General features: G+C 39.3%; 1 long non-coding RNA gene across 1 annotated transcript in view; it reads right to left on the bottom strand.

The window, feature by feature from the left end:
• Positions 1-265: 265 nt before the first annotated feature.
• Positions 266-19,356, bottom strand: part of LOC129734777 (uncharacterized) — a 49,017-nt gene continuing 29,926 nt past the window's right edge. The window contains exons 2-4 of the long non-coding RNA XR_008730380.1: positions 1,854-13,060; positions 1,286-1,404; positions 266-515 (exon numbers count right to left, since the gene is read on the bottom strand). This is a non-coding gene — a long non-coding RNA (uncharacterized LOC129734777). The remainder of the gene's footprint in view (positions 516-1,285; positions 1,405-1,853; positions 13,061-19,356) is intronic.

Genomic DNA, 19,356 nt, shown 5'->3' with positions numbered 1-19,356 from the left:
ACTACTGGGCAGCCTGAGCACCTGAGTCAGTTCTTGGGGCATCCAGACTTGTGCATGCATGTATTTCCCACTAACAGACATTTATCTGCCAGAAAGGAGACCAGGGTGAAGCCATTGATTTTTTTTTGTATTTGCAGGAATGCTGTGGTTTCTGTCTATGATCTGTGTGGCCTCCTGCGTATAAGTGGACCGTATATGTTGATTTGAAGAATCAGTCAGCAATATGCAGGCGAGCAGAGGTTATTTTTATTCTGCAGCACTGGGTGCATGGGGGATTGCTCCACCAAAGTCATGCACACCGAGGGGACTTTTCAGTCCCCCCTTTATACAAGCTACTCATACTTATTCATTAGTTTTCCAAGAAATTGTTTACATATTCATTACAATTCTGAAAATTCATTTACATATCTCGTGCCTGCGCAATGTCCTTGAGGAGCTGTCCCTGCACAGACTCTATTCCTCAGCGGCCATGTTTAAAGTCTCCATCTTCGCCACGTTGCATGTACAACAGGAATCTAAGACAAAATGTCCCTTTTAAAGATAACCAACCCAAGGACTTAGCAGTCTGTACATCCATCATGAGGCAATAAGGGTCCTTGGACATTTCCCAACTTTTAACTAAACATAGGTGCGTCATCCTTTAGATAAGTGGTACAGCGTTCACTATTCAATGTGTATCTTAGTGTGTCTGTTGGGAACACATGCACACCATTGCTATTGGCTCTGCCTAGGGGCATAAGGCAGAAGCATGCTGCTGAATTCAGCAACCCCTAACACAGAGGATCCTTCCAAGATCTTTTTTCTCTGATTCCATGAGTTCTGAAAAATCTAAAGGAAAACTAGGTGTCTGAAGTGAATGTCAGGGGACGCGGCATAGATGGAAGTTAAAAATGTCTGTTTCCCCTTCTCGGAGGAACCTAGTAGCCTCCAATGAATTTCATACTCTTATAATGATGTCTAGATTTTAGGTACAAAAATGTTGAAAGTCAAGGAACAGGAAGCTAGTTTGTATGACCTTTAAGATTAAACGCAATACAAGAGGTTGTGTACTCATTTTTAGTGTTGTTCTTCTGGGGAGCCTAATTAAACTTGGCCTGTGTGCATGTCTTTCCTTTCCCTGCACCAATTCAATATTGAAAGTTACCCCTCTAAACAACCAATACCTGACTTCTTTCACTTAGAAACTTAAAAAGCAGCATTTTGTTCAAAAACATTTTAAAGGTCCAAACTGTAAAGCCACAAGTGTTAGCCAAGAATTCTACACAGAAATTAACAACGAGCTCACTGTGGTATAGGAAGTAGACATGGAAACAGGAAGTCTGCAGTGAATTATGCTGCTTATTAAACAACATTTCTGAATAGTTTTGCAGTAGCTCCACACACCTCACACTCCATTAATTCTTTCTAGAAGAAAAAGAAAAAAAGACACAAGCGTAACTTTAGATTTTTCTCACACATATTTAATAAACTTTTTGCTAACACTCATTTTCCTTAAACACTTCAGTAACTTGAAATGACTCTGTACTCATTAATGAATAAATAAAATTTCTCTGATTCATTAGCAACAACATTACCTTTCAGTTGCAGGGGAGTCTAAAAGAAAATCTGTCTTTCCCCTGCTACAGCTCCTTTAGGTGACAGTATCATGATAACAATTTATATGTAACAGAGGTGCGTCTTGGTTTTTGGTGTAGATATATACGAACAGAAGAAACACATAAGACTATACAGTTCAGCATTAAAATGGCAGATGAAATTCAGTGTAGTTAAATGCATTTAGTGTAGTTAAGGCAGTTACACAAAGAATAATAAACATTGGGGGAAAAAAACTAAAATCAAAGTTATAAGATTACCTTTACCATTAAGGAGTAAAATCTTGGGGATAGGACATCTAGTTCCAGGAAATCACCAGCTCAGTGTTCAGTAGAAGTCAAAAAGCAAGCCGCGGATCAGGAATGTTAGGAAAGGAACAGACAACAGAACAGACAACACTGTAATAACACAGTAAAAATTAATGTTTCTTCTAAACTTGGGATATATTGAAAAAGAATATATTGAAACAAGAAAAGGTTCAGGAGGCAGTAACAATATGTAGACATTGGCTATATATGAGATCTGCCTAGCTGGGCTAGTGTAAAGGAATTATAGAGGAATGAAGGCAGGCTAATTAACATTGGTAATATTCAGCTGTGGGCTGGTTTAGGGGCGGCAGGTTGGCTGATGTGGATAAGGTGCAGCTGTGGCTGGTTCCTGCTGAGTAGTTAAATAGCTCTAAGGGGTATGGAAGAGGAACACCAGCTGAAGGGAGACTTGCAAGAAGTAGAGGGAGGACAGAGAGCACCCTGGATGGCAGAGAGGCAGGGTATTCTGGCCTGAAGAGGATGAGGAAACAGTACAGACAGTAAATGAACCTTTGAAACCTTGTGGGGGATTGGTGGCCATGCCAGGGCAAGGCATGGGAACTACGTATTGAAGTTAACATGGCATGGGATGGTAAAAGCCTTGTTGCAGACAGCTAGCTTTGATAGTGCTGTGTCAGGCTAACACTCTTCTTTCTGGAAAAGCGATAAATTAGGGACAAAATAATGCAAGTGTATAAACAATCAAAGGTATTGTGTGACAAAAATCAGTCTGCTTCAGTATGACTTCCAGGGAACCTCATGCAAAACAACTGAGGGTCAGATGGAAAGGGAAGGGATCTATGGTGCAGAAAAGCATAGAGAGCACTCTAAGTGCAAAAAGGGTTTATGGGTTCTAAAGGGACATTGAATAACTATTTGGGGTAACTAACTAGGCTTCCCATAAACCTGGAAATGGTCAGAGGCTGAAGACTACTCAGAAGAAGCATCAAACATGCTTGCTCTCTCCTTATTCTTCCACAAGTGGTTTCCAGTTGCTCTTGCTGGAAAAGGATTCTGAGGGAGACAATTTGGTCTGAATACTCACTCTTACTTTTTCCCAGAGTGAGCTAGATTGCCATCTGAAGCCTTGCTCTGAGCAATTTGGTCTAAAATCCCGCTCCCTTCCTGATGTTTAGTCTGGTAGCCCACTTAGAAATGTCATGTGCAGTACTTCAGGCACTTACAGAAACCAGCTTTCAATCCCGACCTATTGCACGTTAGCACAAAAATATCATCAGTGCCCTTAAGGTCAACTGGTACAACAAAGATAAAGCAAGCCAAATTTCTGAAAGTCTTGTACAATGATTCCCCTCAATAAATACTCAGAAGGCCAGCATGTCTTACTATGTAGGTCACTTTGGCTACCCAGATAGTAGTATCCAATAAGACTAAAATTACCTAATACATATGTACTAGCTGCAGCTTCCTGGCCAGCTGGGACAGAATCTCTAACAAGTTTATATCCCTCTCTCCAGTTTAGCCTAGCTGGATATTCTGTTCTGCCCACCCCTATTTAGCATCAGTAATGGTGGCTGTGTAGCCGTGCAGCAAGTCAGATCACCGTACTGATCTGCAGGAAAAAAAAATTTTCATTTTTTGTCTCAGTTCATTCTCAGCCAACTGAATGAATTCTCCAGGCACAGTGTGTCCACATGCTCATACAAAGCAGGAGACAAAGGCTGGCCCTGTTGGTGACAGGATGGCCCTAAAACAGAACGTCCTTCTGACTGTGCATTTGCACAAACATTTAGTGTAAGTTTAATGTAGACATCCCCTTACCAATATGGTTGAAGAGTTAATTTATTCCTCCAAATTAAGCCTTACAGAGCATAAAAATCCTTGTCAATGAGGTTGGATCACTATTTTATTCTTCTGCTGGAAGTTAGAAAGAAGGAAGGAAAAATGGTAATTAAGAACACTGCTATACCCATTTGAAGGGGGAGCAGCGTTCTATCAGCACATCAAAGAAAGTTGCATTTCATGTGCTGCTTTTCTGAAATGACAAAATAGCCCAAAATTGCAGGTGACTAAAACATCTGTGGTGCTATTAGAAAGATTTACCAGGAGAGAGAGAGAGAGATGGCATTTTCCATATAGGCTGAATGGTCTGGAGATAATTTTGCTGCAAAATCTACAGATAGGGAAAAAGGAATCAAATATGAAGGCATTTTAGACTCTCTTAAATTGAAAAATGTTGGGGGAAAAGGCATTTAATTATCATTTCAGCATTTATATGGCATCTTTTCCCAGCATCCTGGCACTTATCTCCACTAATTTATTCAAATTCTGCATGCTACAACAACAAAAATCTGATCAGGCATGGAAAGCCCAATACCATAGATTTGATTTTAAATCTCAGATCAGACGTGGTTGGATGCAAACAAAATAAAGACAAAACCAAACAGATGAACCCTAAAGTTAATTCAAGTCATTACACCACTGTAATTAAAACTATGAGGTTTTTTTTATTCATGTCATGCATGAGTAATTGAGAAAAATCTCTGCACAGTATGGAAGTGTTCAGCACATAGAATTTGGAAACATTACTTTTTGGTCTGTAAAAGTCTGATAACAGATAGTGTTTTAGAAGGTTTGAGAGCTAGAAAAAGGAGAAAATTGTCTCTGAAACAAAATAATCCTGGAAGAGATAGTCTGCAATGTGTGCCTTTATTTGCTGGATGTTACATAAGTAATACGCTTTCTTAAATATCAGAACAAAACTAGTCTTTTAATAGGCAGCGCTGATTTCAGATTACAGAAAAATAAATACAATCAAATACAATATTCATGGGAAAAAACCTACCTGGCTAGAAAATTTAATACCTGATTAAATGTACAGCTCTTTCTAAACCAATTACATCCAGGAGGCATGTTTGCAAGGCACCTCTCCGTAACTAGTATTAGGTCCATCCTCCAATGATGGAGTCTGTAGCACAGGCCTATTGCCTTTTACTCCATGATTTATTTATTTATTTTATTTATTTAGGTAACAACTTTACTCAGTAAAGCAGTTCTGAGCAAGCTGAAGCATGTAATGTTCTGTACATGTGGTACAGACTCATTGTATAAGACATTCACTGTCTTACAGCTCTACGCTGTCACATTGGGGCTTCACTGCAGAGCTTCTCTTCAGACAATTGTGGGAGCAATGCATGGATTCTTCTTAGTCTGGGTGTCTTCTAGGCTAAGAAATGCTTTTTAGCAGCTAGTACTTTACAGTTTGAGATATTTACCTTCTCCTGCTTATCTTTGTATTCCTTACGCATAATAATATCCGATTGCATCACACTTGTTGATTTGGTTACCCTTTGCCTCATATTAAGGGCAGAATTTAAAATTTCATTGATTTCTGAAAATTAATAAACTGTTTTAATTTCCTGAATGGGTTGGAAACATGACATTCAGACTTCAAGTATTTGTGTACAGAATGTTTCCCTCCCATTCTCTGTATTATCTTCCATTTAAGTAACACATTTATTATTTCATCTAAACTCTGTGCTTAAACTTTACTTGACCACAAAGGTAAATCACAGTATATATTTGTGTTTTAACACATATGTATAATTTTTTAATTAAAGCACTTAGGCTATAATAGGAAAGTTTACTTTTGTTAAATATGTTTGTCAACTTTTAACTATATAGTTTCATGACAGAAGTAAATATTTAAAGTCTTGATATGCACTAAGTGGAAAGCTGCCTTTCTCCTCTGAGAAACATTTGTGGATAAAACCCAGCAGATAAAACAGCAATAAGCTCTAGGACTGTAGCAACATAGAAAATATAACTTGAGCGAAATAAGTACTGGAACCTGTTGCTAGGATAACAACATTTTAATTCTATTTTCAAGAGAAAGACAACTCCTCAATGAAAAGTAAACTGCCTAAGCAAGTTAAAAAATTATGTTTGGGCTCACTGGCTCACATAAATGTATAAAAATTACTGTGGTCCCTACACAACCTGCTTTAAAACAAGAGACTTATCTGTAATAAAAAATACTGGAAGTTCATCTGAAGTAAAAAAAAGTAAATAAATACTTCAATGTTGCAAAGGAACACCAATTTAATCAACAGCATCACTGATTCCAAAAGAATCTAACACAGTGAAGACATTGCAGGATATATCTTCTTTCAGTTTGGCCTCTGAATTTGACACTGTCACATATCACTTTGTGCCCTTACTAACCAAATTCTTCTGGCCAGATGATTTCCACCTATATAAATATAAGAAAAGATACACAATTTCTTGGACTTTCCAGTACTACTGCAAGCTCAGTGAATCTTATATATGAGCACTGCCAGATTCTTCACTAAAAGCATTCCTCATGATGCCAACTAGGCTAATACTGAGAATGCTCCCACTGCACTGAGCTGTAGTTCAGTGGTAAACAGCTACATTCGTCCATAGGAAAGTATCACATCCTTCCTCCCTTGCAGAAAACAAGTGATACAAATAAAAGCTTGACTCCTGAGATTTGCCAGCCAGCAAACCAAATACTTGATCAAGGTCTGTAATGAAATGACTTCCTCAGTAACCAGACCATCAGTTAGAGCATAACTAGAGCCAAGAGCACCAATAGAAATACATTATCAATACCTTCACAGACATTCGGTAAGCCTAGTAAAGGCAGGCATCTTTAAGGGAAGCCTTAAGTATTCAAATGAAGAGAGCAGTTAAGTTCACGCAGAGGTCAACTCAACAACAACAAAAAGTCTTTACCTCCCAATTGCATCAAATACATATCCTCACCCTTCCCTATGAACTCTATGAAACAAGCAGCTGTTGCAATATTCTGGAAAGCTCATGAAATCTAATTGATATTGGACCAAGGGCTAGTAAACTCCAGGGACTGCACAGAGAACATCCTTCTCTAAGCACTTCCACAAGCCACCGTTGTGCATAAAGTAGAAAAAAATAACCCTGGACATAAACAAAGTACCTTTAAGCAAACACAGAAAGTAGCTTCAGGCAGAAGATACACACGTAACACACAAACCTTCTTTGTTTGTGTGTTGCTTCTATTCTGCCTCTTCGGTTAAGGAGAGAAACATTTTTTTTCCCCCTTCAATCTTTCTTTAACCATAACTTCGCTGTTACTCTTTAAACAAACTGGTTTTAGGTTATAAACACAACTGTAAGGAATCATCTAGTGTTCATGAGTATTTCTGCAGTCTACTAAGTTACATCCTAACTACTCAGTTCATTTGCAGTTCAAATAATGGTTGAACAGAAGTCTGCAGCTCAGATAAGGAATGACAAATCTTTCTCTAACAGAAGCACTTGAAAATTGTAACCAAAGTTTTGGTGATGTTTTAACATCTTCATCTTAGCTGGCCACAGATTCATTCAACTACCTACCTTCACTTCTATTTATCAGCTACTGATACTATTCAGATGTAAGATACTCATCATTTCTGAATGGGTCATGAGCAATGCTTGATCCAGCATGAATCTGTCACAACTTGAACCCATCATTCCTGCAATTTCCCTCCACTGCCTCCTAACAGTCTTTTGGTTTGGACTTTTTTCAAAGCTTTCAGCACTAAACCAATCCAATAAGAACAGAATTAGGATGCTATTTTCAATTATCTTTCAGTAATCAAAATATAAAGCCTTTATCTTTATTTAAGAAAAAATAATTCTTTAACTAAGATAATAACGGGTGAAGTAATATTTTTTCTGAAAAGAAATAGAACAGCGACTTGTTCTTAGATGGAGCTTAAGTTTTCTTTCTGGTTAACGCTCAGTCTTCACAAGAAGCCGCACATTATTTTAAGTTGCACAACAGCTTCACCTATACTGCTAATAATATCACATCATTATTTAGGGAATGTAACTAACTGTATATGCACATCTTCTTTAGCTGTCAATCTTCATCTAAATCATTACTTTTTTCCCCCTCCTTGTGCTTGGCCAATTACAGACAACATACACTTCTGAACAACAAAACACATAAAAGAAGGGAAAAAACGTGGAAATATCACTTGATGCTATCTTCCTTCCATTCTGTGTCTCATAAAAGCTAGTAAAGAACCTCACAGACTGACAGAGAAATGTACACGCTTGGAGAGTTCAGAATTGTGCTGTGTTGCAGGAACTATAGAGGAGTAAGCCAGAAATTCCACCAAAATCTCAATTTTTTTCAGTGTCTAATATATTTTTTTTAATTCTGCATTAAAATTGATAGAACTTGTCATAATTCCAGTTTTAAAGGACTCAAATTAAGCACAGTTTGTACATTGATAAAGAATTCAGTGGGAAGAAAAGTTGCAGGTTTAGGTGAATAAAATATAGGAGATGCTAAATTCACTTTTTTCAAAAATAGCAGTTGAACTGATGTCTGTGATGTGTCACACTGAAATGGATATATATAGCTACTTTCATTGAATTTTTAAAGCATGTAATGGCAATAAAAACAGAATTGTCTGGGGGAGGGTGGGTCACAGTTGCTCTGGATTGATGTTTAAAAACAGAAAATCTTTTGAATTACATAAAAGCATACTTTACACAACATTTTCCTTTTCACAGTTAAACAAGCACTGCTGAAAAGCAAACCTTGCAGTATGCTATTTTTACACCTACCACTTACATAGGTTCTGCAGGTGTATGTTTTGCATTCACACATGCACTAGACAAATACAGAAAAGTTACAACGCTTGGATTCTTGTTTCAACAAAATCCAGGTCATCTTTTGCTCGTTTATTTAAGAATTTCCAATGTTCCGCCCCGCACGCACTTCACTTGCTCTCTTTTCAAAATGAGAAAGGACACACACACAGACACACGCACACGCACGCGTGACCACTGTGTCCTGGCGAGCTCGGGATCTGCTCCCCGCAGCGGCATGTGACATCCTGCGGTTCGGCTCCGTCAGCCCTTTTGCCACCGCCCCGCACGTCTTTGCGAGCAGCGACCCCTGCCCCGCAGCGCGCGAGGCGGCGCCCGCCGGGGGGCGGGGGGGGGGGGCGGGGCGGCGCTGGCGACACCTCCCGCCCGGCGGGGCCAGCGCGCGGCTGGCAGCGCGGGAAAGCGGGGAGCGATTCGCGGCGTGGGCTGGGGGTACTGCAGCTTCCCAAGGGATTCTGGCGCCTGCACTTCCACTCGCGGGTTTGGGATCGCCAAATCCGCCCCCGAGTACGGAATTACAAACTGCAGTTCTCTCAGCGCTTTGGCTGGGTGTCGGCAAGCAGTTCCGTTTTAGCTTTTTGTTACCTTCATCTTGAAAAAGCAGATGAAGTCTAAATTAGGGATGAACTATACTGTCTCAAGGTATACTGTGCCCAAAGGACTGGACTTCTTTTGAACAGTGGATAGCTGCAATATTAAAAAAAATCACTGCTGTTCTTTTCTGCTTTACAGTTTCGATTTTGGAACAAGACAGTTGCACGAAGTCTCAAAACACAAATCAGTTATGATTGAGCAAAAAAATTCAGTTCCTAGTCATTTGTACGCACATAAGACCATATACCTGATTTCGATAAAATGCTAAAGAAAATGCATGGTATGACAGTTAGGAAAGAAAATATAATTATGTATGACTATATTTCATTTGAGCAGCACTGTTGACAGTGATGACAACTTTGAGTAGATAATACCAACAAAGCAATTATATAAAAACTCGTTAGCTACAAATTTACAGGGTCCTAAGGGGGCAGGGGTGCAGAGCTGGCAGCAGGAGTGGCTTAATGATCAGCAGCAGTAGAGAAGGCAGCTTGAATACGTCTCTCCATCCACAAACATAGAAGCAGATGCAATATTCTGTTATCAGCAGAGCAACACAACTTTAAAAGCTTGACATGGAAAACACTACATTTTTGTCACATTCATTTCACTTTGAGACAACATAAATCCCCAGCCATGGCCCAGAACAGTACCTACTATCAAAAACCAGGGATGTTCTAATCTGCTGTGGGACACCAGAAACACACGGTTAAGATCAAAGCAAATCAGCAACACAAAACCTGATGAAACAAAGCTGTAGGCTGACCAGAGAAGACTTTTAAGCACCTGCACAGGAGCTTGCACACAGCTCAGGCAGTCAAATAGGAAATTAATCTCAATACAGAGATGATACACATCATAGAACCAAATGTGGTTTTGTTTAGCTAGGACCAAGGAGTGATCCTTGCACTCAGATAGCTCCGTGAATGGAGATACAGCTAGAAGTAGAGGGAAAGAGAGGTGTTGTAACTGAGAAGTGGTCAACCCTAAACTTCAATCATGTTTGAGAAAGATATTATTGTTAAAAACAGAAAAGAGTGATAGTAACAAAACTCAGTTATAAGCTTGTTTCCATTATTGACCCTCTTCCTTTTGAGAGACATTTTATATATATACATTTTAATGTCAGTTTTCCTTTGATACACACTAATGTGGTTTAACTTATAGTTCTGAACAAACAATTTTAGTATAGCACTCCAAGACCTCTCTGACAAAAAAGAAAGGGGTGAGTACAGAAAGGAACATAACTATGCTTCATTCCAGCTGTTCAGCAAGTATACCACCTAGTTTCCTCATCTATGCAGGTGGTACCTGCAGAGATGAATAGAGATTCACTTGTATTTCAAATTCAAAATAAGCAGGGGTATAGGAAGGTTGACATAAACCAAGCAGAAGGCTGTAGAAGACTTTATAGGGGGTCATTTATTTATTTATATGCTTATTAAAACAGCATCTAGCATACCAATAATCAACCTATAATCCAATAGAGACTATGCATCTATGTTAATGCTTTCTTTTGGGCACAGAGTAGAATTAATTTTTAATCAATGCTTGAGAATGCAATTTCCAAACTAAACTACCTGGAAGGATCCTGTGACATCTCATTCATAAACTTACTAATTTTTGGAGCTTAAAAGCAAATGTTAGCATACTATTACAAGCTATTCAAGCAAAGATACAATTCCATTTTAAATACCAGTTTTATCAGACTGTATATAAATTGGTTATTAACCAAACATATATTAAGAATTACTTTACACATTCACATTTTACATTTTGTAGTTCTACGAAAGTTAAAATTAAAATTACAAAACTGATTTGTGTAGATTATAGTACCTGCCTCCAAAGAGATTATTAGTCTTTAGAAATACAAGCTGCACTTCAAAATTGTAAATCAATACTCCCTGTGACCCTGTTAGATTTACTTAATAAACTCTGATCAACAGTAGTACAGTTATAAAAATTATATTAACATACTCACGGGGCAGTGGGAATACATTTGAAGGTAGTTTTCTGAAGCTTTGAGCTCTATAAAAAGGAACTTAAATGCCACCTACTGACCAAACCGACAGGAAGGTTTTGTTTGTATGACGGGCATCCTTGTTCTATTGTATCATACAGAGTATGTCAGAAGAAAATTCACAAATTCTTCAGACAATATTCCCCAAAGTGAAAAATACTAGGTACCACTTTCAACCGACATCAGCCAAACTCCGTATCTAACAAGCAGCTCAGGGGGCAGGGAGTGCGGTGTGAAAGACAGCACATAACAAACCTATTTCACAGTCATAACAACAGTTGAAGGTATCATAACTAATTGTGCTGAGCATTCATTTTTAAGTGCCATGAAACCAAACAATGATGGGAAGCCTGTAAAAGTCCACACGGTAGAGATGCACTCGTAAATTTCTCCACTCAGATTACAGATGCAATTTACATAATTTCTACCGACTGGTTTTCATAAATGCCTTTTTACAGGCTCTTGTTAGCACTTTACAGATGTGAATCTTGCTGCAGTGATTTAAAACATGACCCCAAGCTGTTTACACTAGCGTTCTGCCAGGCGCTACTTCTGCAAGGCAAAAAGCCCAACCGCCTGCCTGCGCTTCCAGCGCCGATTCAGCCCAGACAGGCCACCAGACCCCGTCAATGCTGCCGCCCAGTGGATACGGACGGACATGCCGGGGAACACCAGCTACACAGCCCGGAGCAGCTGGTTGCAGCCTGTGGACAGAATTTTGTGTTCATGACAAGTTGCACCCAGAATTGTAAAGGACCACAAAGAGCTCAGTGAACCGTTCCCACCGAGTTTTAACATGCTTCGCCATCTAGCTCCCTTTAAATTCTCAGCCTTAAGCTAGTAATGAAACTTTAGCCTCCTGGAAAACAGAACAAAGTAAAGCAAAACAAAACAATACAAAACAAACCCCACACATACTAAAAGTAATTTTTCTCACAGCCTAGGTAAGGGTGAAGGATCAAATTTACTATTCAGGGAAAGAAAATTACTTTCATTAATTATACATGAAGAAAAAGCCTTACTCTTCCTACTTGTTGAAAGATTTAAGTTATGTAAAATGTGATTAATTAACACACTTTACCCTGGTAAAAAAGATTTTTAAAGTTTAGCAGTTCTGAAGAAGTCCATGACATTACTGTTTGGGGTCCAGGAGTCTAGAAGAAGAGTGCTGCCCAGTCTCTGAGGAGTGACGTGTCACAGATGAGTGGTTTAGATCATTTAAAGAATCACTATCAAAGGTATTAGTGAATATAGTTTTAATATAAATTCGTGGGAGTACAACTTCACAAAGGTTGATGGCAAGGTTCACTATTATTACATGGATGAAACATACAAAAGCAAATCAAGTTAGAATTGAGCTAGAATGATTTACAGAGACTGAAGATGCAAAAGGCTAATGGAGACCCTCCTGCTGAGTCACAAGGTTCAGAGTAGACCCCCTTGCTTTCTGAACTCCTGGTAAAGCTTAGGCGCAGCTAGGTCCAGTCTTAGTCTCAGACTTGGACAACAGTTTATATCTAAAGGATGACTAAGGTTTAGTCACAGTTTTAAGATAGATCACAAGATTTTAGCAGCACTTAATCATGAACTTATTTAACATTTACAAAGTGAGGTTAACAAGATTTAGTACAATCATAATAGTGATTGAATTACAGGTCCAAGATGGTAACATTTATACTGTTCTTGCTGTGAGGTACATCAACGCACACACGTACACACACACACACAGATAGGCATACCTGTTAAAATTTCCCCTTGAGTTCAGCGAAACACTCACTTCAAATGCCTTGGCATTTCTCAACGGGCAAGAGTTGACCCTCAAGGAGCAGGCGGTTTCAGCCCAGGCCTCATCATCAGCTTTCGGCAATGGTCCTCTGAACTTTGTAAACTTGAGGGTTTGCAAGTTCTGAGAGACATCTCACTGAAAGAGAGATGCTGGTCACAGCCTGCTGTGGTCCAGGAAAGCTCAAAGTGTCTCACTTAACATTGCATAGGGTCGCAAGATGATTGGCTTTAGACAATTAGTCAATTAAGTTTCCATTCTGGCCACAAACTGGGTCAGTAATTTTTCAAAATTCCAGTAACTATGGTACCATTCCACTTGGGCTACAGTTCAGGTCGGGAATGTCCTAGGGCTGTCAGGGGATGACTGATTATGGCTGCTCTCGTTCATGTATTTTTATATGATATATAATTTATATTATAGCCTTGGTAAGGCAACAGGAGTTCCTGATACAGTCAGTGCCATTCCTCACCCTAGCAATGCAAGAGTTGCTGGTAAGGTTAAGGGATGCTTAACCTCCCAAGTCATTACACAAAGGCCAAGATCTAATGGGAATTCCTGAGATCACAGAGAAGCCCAGAGAAGGGGGGGCAGGGCAGCAGGAAATGCGTCACCACAGTTAGAAATAGGCTTGAAGGGGCCTGTACTGGTACTTGAGGTGCATTTCTGACTTTACTTGCTGCTGATGTTCGTTTCAGCTACAAAGACCTGACTGATTTAAACAGGAGTGAGCAGGACATGGTTTATGTAGACTTACAAGTAACAAGGAGGTATGTTAGTAAACAGGTAACATCCATGAAACTGCCATCTCAAAACTGTCTCTGTTTTGCTTTTAATAGACTGTCATTAGGTGCATGCAGAAATCAATCGTAGAATCATAGAATGGTTTGGGTTGGAAGGGATCTTACAGATCACCTACTACCAACCCCCTGCCACAGGCAGGGACACCTTTCACCAGACCAGGTTGCTCAATCCAAACTGACCCTGAACATCTGAAATGTTCCCAGTGCCTCAGTTGTATCATCTGCACCAAGGATCTCCTCTGCTGTACTCTGGATTATGGTCAAGCCATGGTCAAGCACTTGCTTGAAGGCTGTCCGATATGAGGAAGTGATTATGGAGACTGTTATGGGCATGCTATTTTGAAAGTTTTAATTTGGGTTTAACACATCCTTGCAGCTTTCTTTTAGTGAAATCATGTCTCAAAGTTTCAGTAGTTTCAATACAGTTCATTTCATTCAGGAATAGACATTCAAAGCTCAGACTGGACAATTCACAGCTGGCTTGAAACTGTGCGAAGTCTCGCCTGTTTTAGCCAGCCATACATCCTAATAAAATTGAAAAAGAAAAATGTAATTTTGTCTTAAGTCTAATCGTCTTTCCAAACCTAGCATCCTTTGGAGACAAAAGATTTTTGTAAGGTGGGATATCAGTGTTTTCAAAGTTTTTTTGCCTTCTTGTCAGAATAATACAGAAGAATTATGAAGTTTTTTGGCCATAAGTGAGAAAAACAGTAAAAGTAGCCTAAAATGAAACACAACACATCACATACGACTCTGCCCTGTTTGTGAGGTGCAACTGAAAAAAAGCAAGATTTGGACTTCTCAGCCTTCTTTCAGGATCTCCTGAGTATTTTTTGGTTTTGTCTACTATCCACATTATTGCTGAGCCTTACTTCACATCACAAAACTCAACGTCTTTTCACTAGAGGGATAGGTATAGGCTGGGGCAGGGAGGGGGGAAAGAAAAAATTCCCACAAACTTGTAAAGACTGTTTTGCTGAGTAAAACCAGATATTGCCTTTTGAAGATGTCACAGAAGATGACAATGTTCTGACATACTCTCCAGAACAAAGATTACAGAGATAGGTGGAATCTAGACTAAAAGGTGAAGCAATTAGCAATTAGCATTCTGAGGGGCTTGGCAATTTTCACACTATTATGTTAAATACTCTGGATTTGCAACATTACACTTTGAAATTTGGATTCTGTCTCTGTTCACTTTAATGAGAATTTTGGAGCATTTTCTAACTGCCATGACGAACTATCCATTTATGCAAGTCAGTTTTTAACTTGATCTGAAAATTCCATTCTCGTTCATACTATCTCCTGAATACATTCTTTAGCAAGTCAAGATCTACCTCTTCCTAAGAAGTAAAAATTTTGATCCCTAGCACTATTGATGTTTTTACGTCTTAAAGCACCTAAGCAAGAAAAAGCAGGATGAAGATGGTGTTTCTAGTGACTATGCATTGCTTACCTACAACATACCACAGTCTGGGAATGAGATGCTTGTAAATGGAGGTAGTGGCATATATGCCATGTTAGTTTCCCTTTTTCATGTTTTTGTGATCAGGAATTCACATTTTAGATTCTCCTATACTATTACTCGGGATTCAGAATTTACTTGTAAACTAACTGTGGTATTCCTTTACTGCAGTTAGCTGCTCAGTTGGTGTTAGCTGCTCAGTTGGTGTTATGGACATGGTTTTTTAGTTTTTCCTCACAACTGATTCATGGAATAATGATATTCTGGTAGCACTCAGAGAATCACAAAGTCATAGAACACCCTGGGTTGGAAGGTATCCATAAGTCCATTGAGTCCAACTCTCTGCTCCTTGTAGGACTACCTAAAACTAAATCATATATATATATATATATATATATATATAATCGTATGTGACGTGTGAGGAGAAAACAGCAGCTCATTGTATGTGACGTGTGAGGAGAAAACAGCAGCTCATTTCCACAATGGCAAGGAGCCCTGGAAGCCTACTTAACTCCATAGAATCAAAGATTGATGTTACTGCTGGGTAACAAACCCAGTGACTCCTCCTTTACCTTTGAAGAAGTTAGTTTGTAGCCTGGGGTTTAGTTGCTCTACCTAAACATCTAAGGTAACAGTTCTCTTTCCAAGTTGTTTTAAGTATGCAATATGAAAACTGGCATTGAACAAATAAAAAAAGAAGACAAAACCTTGCCACACTTGGGATACTAAGCATTATTAATGTGCCATGCAGAAATCAATTCAATAGAACCATGGGTAGCATAATACCAACATTTCCTCAGTTTTTATGTAGTGCATTGCTTCAGTATTATATTGTCAGGCTTTATTTTAAGTGTTGGTTCTTTAGATTGTGTTTGCAAAATACTGGCAACACTGTAAAATCGTATCCCTGTTTATTTACAAACTCCTGCTAATAAAACACTTAAAATTGTTCAGAAGAGTATATGTACAGTCTAATGGTTTATTTTGTTAATGCTTACCAGCTATGGGCAACTTGATAAAGAACTATCTGCAGTCTGTCAATGTGTATCTCTGAGACTTTTCATGACTACATACCATCAGAGCCCTTCACAGCTCTTTCAGATAGTTGGATTCATTTTATCCTCACATTATCACTGTAAACATAGGGAAATTACATGATTTACAACAGGAAATTGAATTACAGAAAGATTAAGGGACAGATTATTGAGGAGCCCCCACATGAAGCAGCAAGATTCTTTTCAGTTTTCACATCCATAATGAACAACCTAGACCTAATGCCTGCCCACACCTAGTCCCTGCCTATAATTATTTGAATCAGACATGTGACCCTCTCTGATTTCTAAGTCCCCAGAAGCACCTCTTCTCAAGTAGAATGTAGCAAGGCAAATATTACGAGAAACAGTGTGGAAGGCATCCCACTTCTTCCACATTTCCCTGTCTTCTGTCCTCCCAGCTTCATGGTACCACTTTAATTTGTGTTGTCTGTGAAACAGTCTAACTAACCAAAGTGTGAAGAGAATTAATTCAGTAAAGCAGTGGGTAACATCCTGCCATTTGAGTGAGTTATGTCAAGTTGGTGAAGAGTCAGAGCAGGTGTCAGAGGAGGAAGAACAAAACTTCCCCTTCAGTAACATAACTGCATATGCAATAGAGCTTTTCAAAATTTCAGTCCCAAGATTGTTAGGCAGTGCCTGACTGATTGTTGTGTATACTGTATGTAAAACAACTTTAGAAGGAGGGACCAATACTGCAACTTCACCTCTAAGCAATGGGAAGTAGTTTCTTTGAAACAAGTAGATACTACACTCTAGAAGAGCTGCTGTTGACTGTTCTGCTGTGCATGCCATTAGTGCATCTCCTGATCAAACCAGAAGCAACCTTCCTTTTTGAAATAAAAACTAATAAAGACATTTTCCTCTTAAAAGAATTTTATATTCACAGCTGAGAAGCTATAGAATAAACTTAGGACAACTAGTAATCTCACTTTAATATCTAAGTGGGATTTGATATCCAAAATACAATCTAACTAACCTTTTTAAAATACTAATCTAAGGAGACAAAAAACTACGAAAGAAATACTAGTAACAGTACTCTGCAAGTTTTACATTGACATACTCTTAAAAATGCCACCATAGTGTGGATACATTGGTATTTTAAAATCTACATAGCTACCTATGGAATGAGCTAAGCTAAGACAGTAAAGTCAGGTAACTTCACCTCTGTATGACCAGAAGAAAATAAGTATTGATATACAAACAGTTCAGTCTCGCCTGAAACTCCATTAGTTTATAATATAAAAATATCCAAATCCTGCATGTCTACTTCCTATTGCTGATATAAATTACAGCCTATTTCGACAATTCATTTTTAGTAAAAAAAAAATAATTAAATCATTTAATGAATCCAGCTCTAATAAGGGAGTCCAAAAAATGAAAACAGTACCTGAATTCCTTTGATTCCAAATAGTGTTGAGCTTAGATACAGAATTCTGCACAAAGAAATAGAACTTTCTGTGTTGCCTAGACTTGTTACCTTGCAGTTCTTTGACTGCAAGCTGATAAAACGTTAATGATGTAACAGTTAGTCAAAAAAGCTTTTTTCAGTAAGTGCATTCTACACTACCCAGTCATATTCCCTGCTCTAACTGTATTGTTCTTCAAATCTCAGTGTCAACTATTCTACAATGTCTATGAGCACCAAGGAGAACCTAATCTACCTTCAAGTTACAGGGGAAAAAAAGGGTGCAGCAGCAAGTGTCCTGCTTACAAATAAAAGAAATGGACTGTACATGATAGAAAATAAAGAGCAGAGATCAGTAGAACGCAAACCTACATTTTCATGCACTTCCCCTAACACATGTCCCAGGTCCACCTATTGCCAAGGCCGTTTGCTGTCTGTCCTGCTTTCGGCCAGGATAGAGTTAATTTTCTTCTTAGTAGCTAGTACAGCGCTGTGTTTTGGCTCTGATGTGAGAACAACGTTGATAGGACACTGATGTTATAGTTGTTGCTGGGTGATGTTTATACTAAATCAAGGACTTTTCAGTTCCTTGGGCCCTGCCAGCCAGGTGGCTGGAGGGGCACAGGGAGCGGACACAGCCAGGACAGGTGACCCAAGCTAGCCAAGGACGTATTGCATACCATATGACATCATCCTGAGTATATAAACTGGGGGAAGAAGAAGGTAGAAGGGGATATTTGGCATTATGGTGTTTGTCCTCCTGAGTAACTGTTACCCATGATGGAGCCCGGCTTTCCTGGGGATGGCTGAACCCCTGCCTGCCCATGGTGAGTGGTGAATGAATTCCTTGTTACGCTTGTGTGTGCAGATTTTGCTTTTTTGCTATTAAATTGTTCTTATCTCAACCCTTGAGTTTTACATTCCTTTCCAGTCCTCATTGCCATCCCTCTGGGGGGGTGGGGGAGTGAGCAAGCAGTTGCATGGTGCTGCATTGCAGGCCAGGGTTAAACAATGACACTATCATAGCAGAAGAATGTATCAAGTGGGTTAGGCATCTGCTCAAGGCTTTCATCAGTCTTCCATTGTCACAGTACTCTCAAAACTATCAAGCTGCAACAAGGCTTTCACCATCCCATGCCAGGTTAACTTCAGTAAGCATATTTCCCGCACATTGCCCTGGCACAACCACCAGTCCCCCACAAGGTTTTTAGGGTTCAACTACTGTTCGTGCTGTATCTTCACCCTCTTCAGGCCAGTCCACCTTTCTTCTTGCCTCTGCTACGTCCTTCTCCTTGTCTCTTCTACATCCAGGGCATGTGCATGCACTCTCTCCTCCCTCTGCTTCTTCCAGGTCTCTCTTCATCTCAAGCTCATCTTCATACAGTCCTTAAAGCTATTTAACTACTCAGCAGGAACCAGCCGCAGCTGCACCTTATCCACATCAGCCAACCTGCCACCCCTGAAGCCAGCCCACAGCTGTATGTTATCACTGTTAATTAACCCACCTTCATTCCTCTACAATCCTAAGTAGATGAAAAAAGCCAAACAGCACATAAGCATGTGAAAGGAACAGCATCACTGGCAAAGTGATAGCTTGAAGAAAACAGAAATAAATCCAATGGAAAACAAGTACATTGAAGTCACGTGCAAGAAGACAGGATTCCTTAGAAAAGGGTAGGAGTTATTAAAACTGTGAGTATCGGTAG

The sequence above is a fragment of the Falco cherrug genome, chromosome Z (assembly GCF_023634085.1).
Source record: "Falco cherrug isolate bFalChe1 chromosome Z, bFalChe1.pri, whole genome shotgun sequence".
In the NCBI taxonomy this organism is placed as follows: Eukaryota; Metazoa; Chordata; class Aves; order Falconiformes; family Falconidae; genus Falco; species Falco cherrug.
Note: the sequence above shows the minus strand (reverse complement) of the source record. Positions and strands in the feature narration are given on the sequence as shown.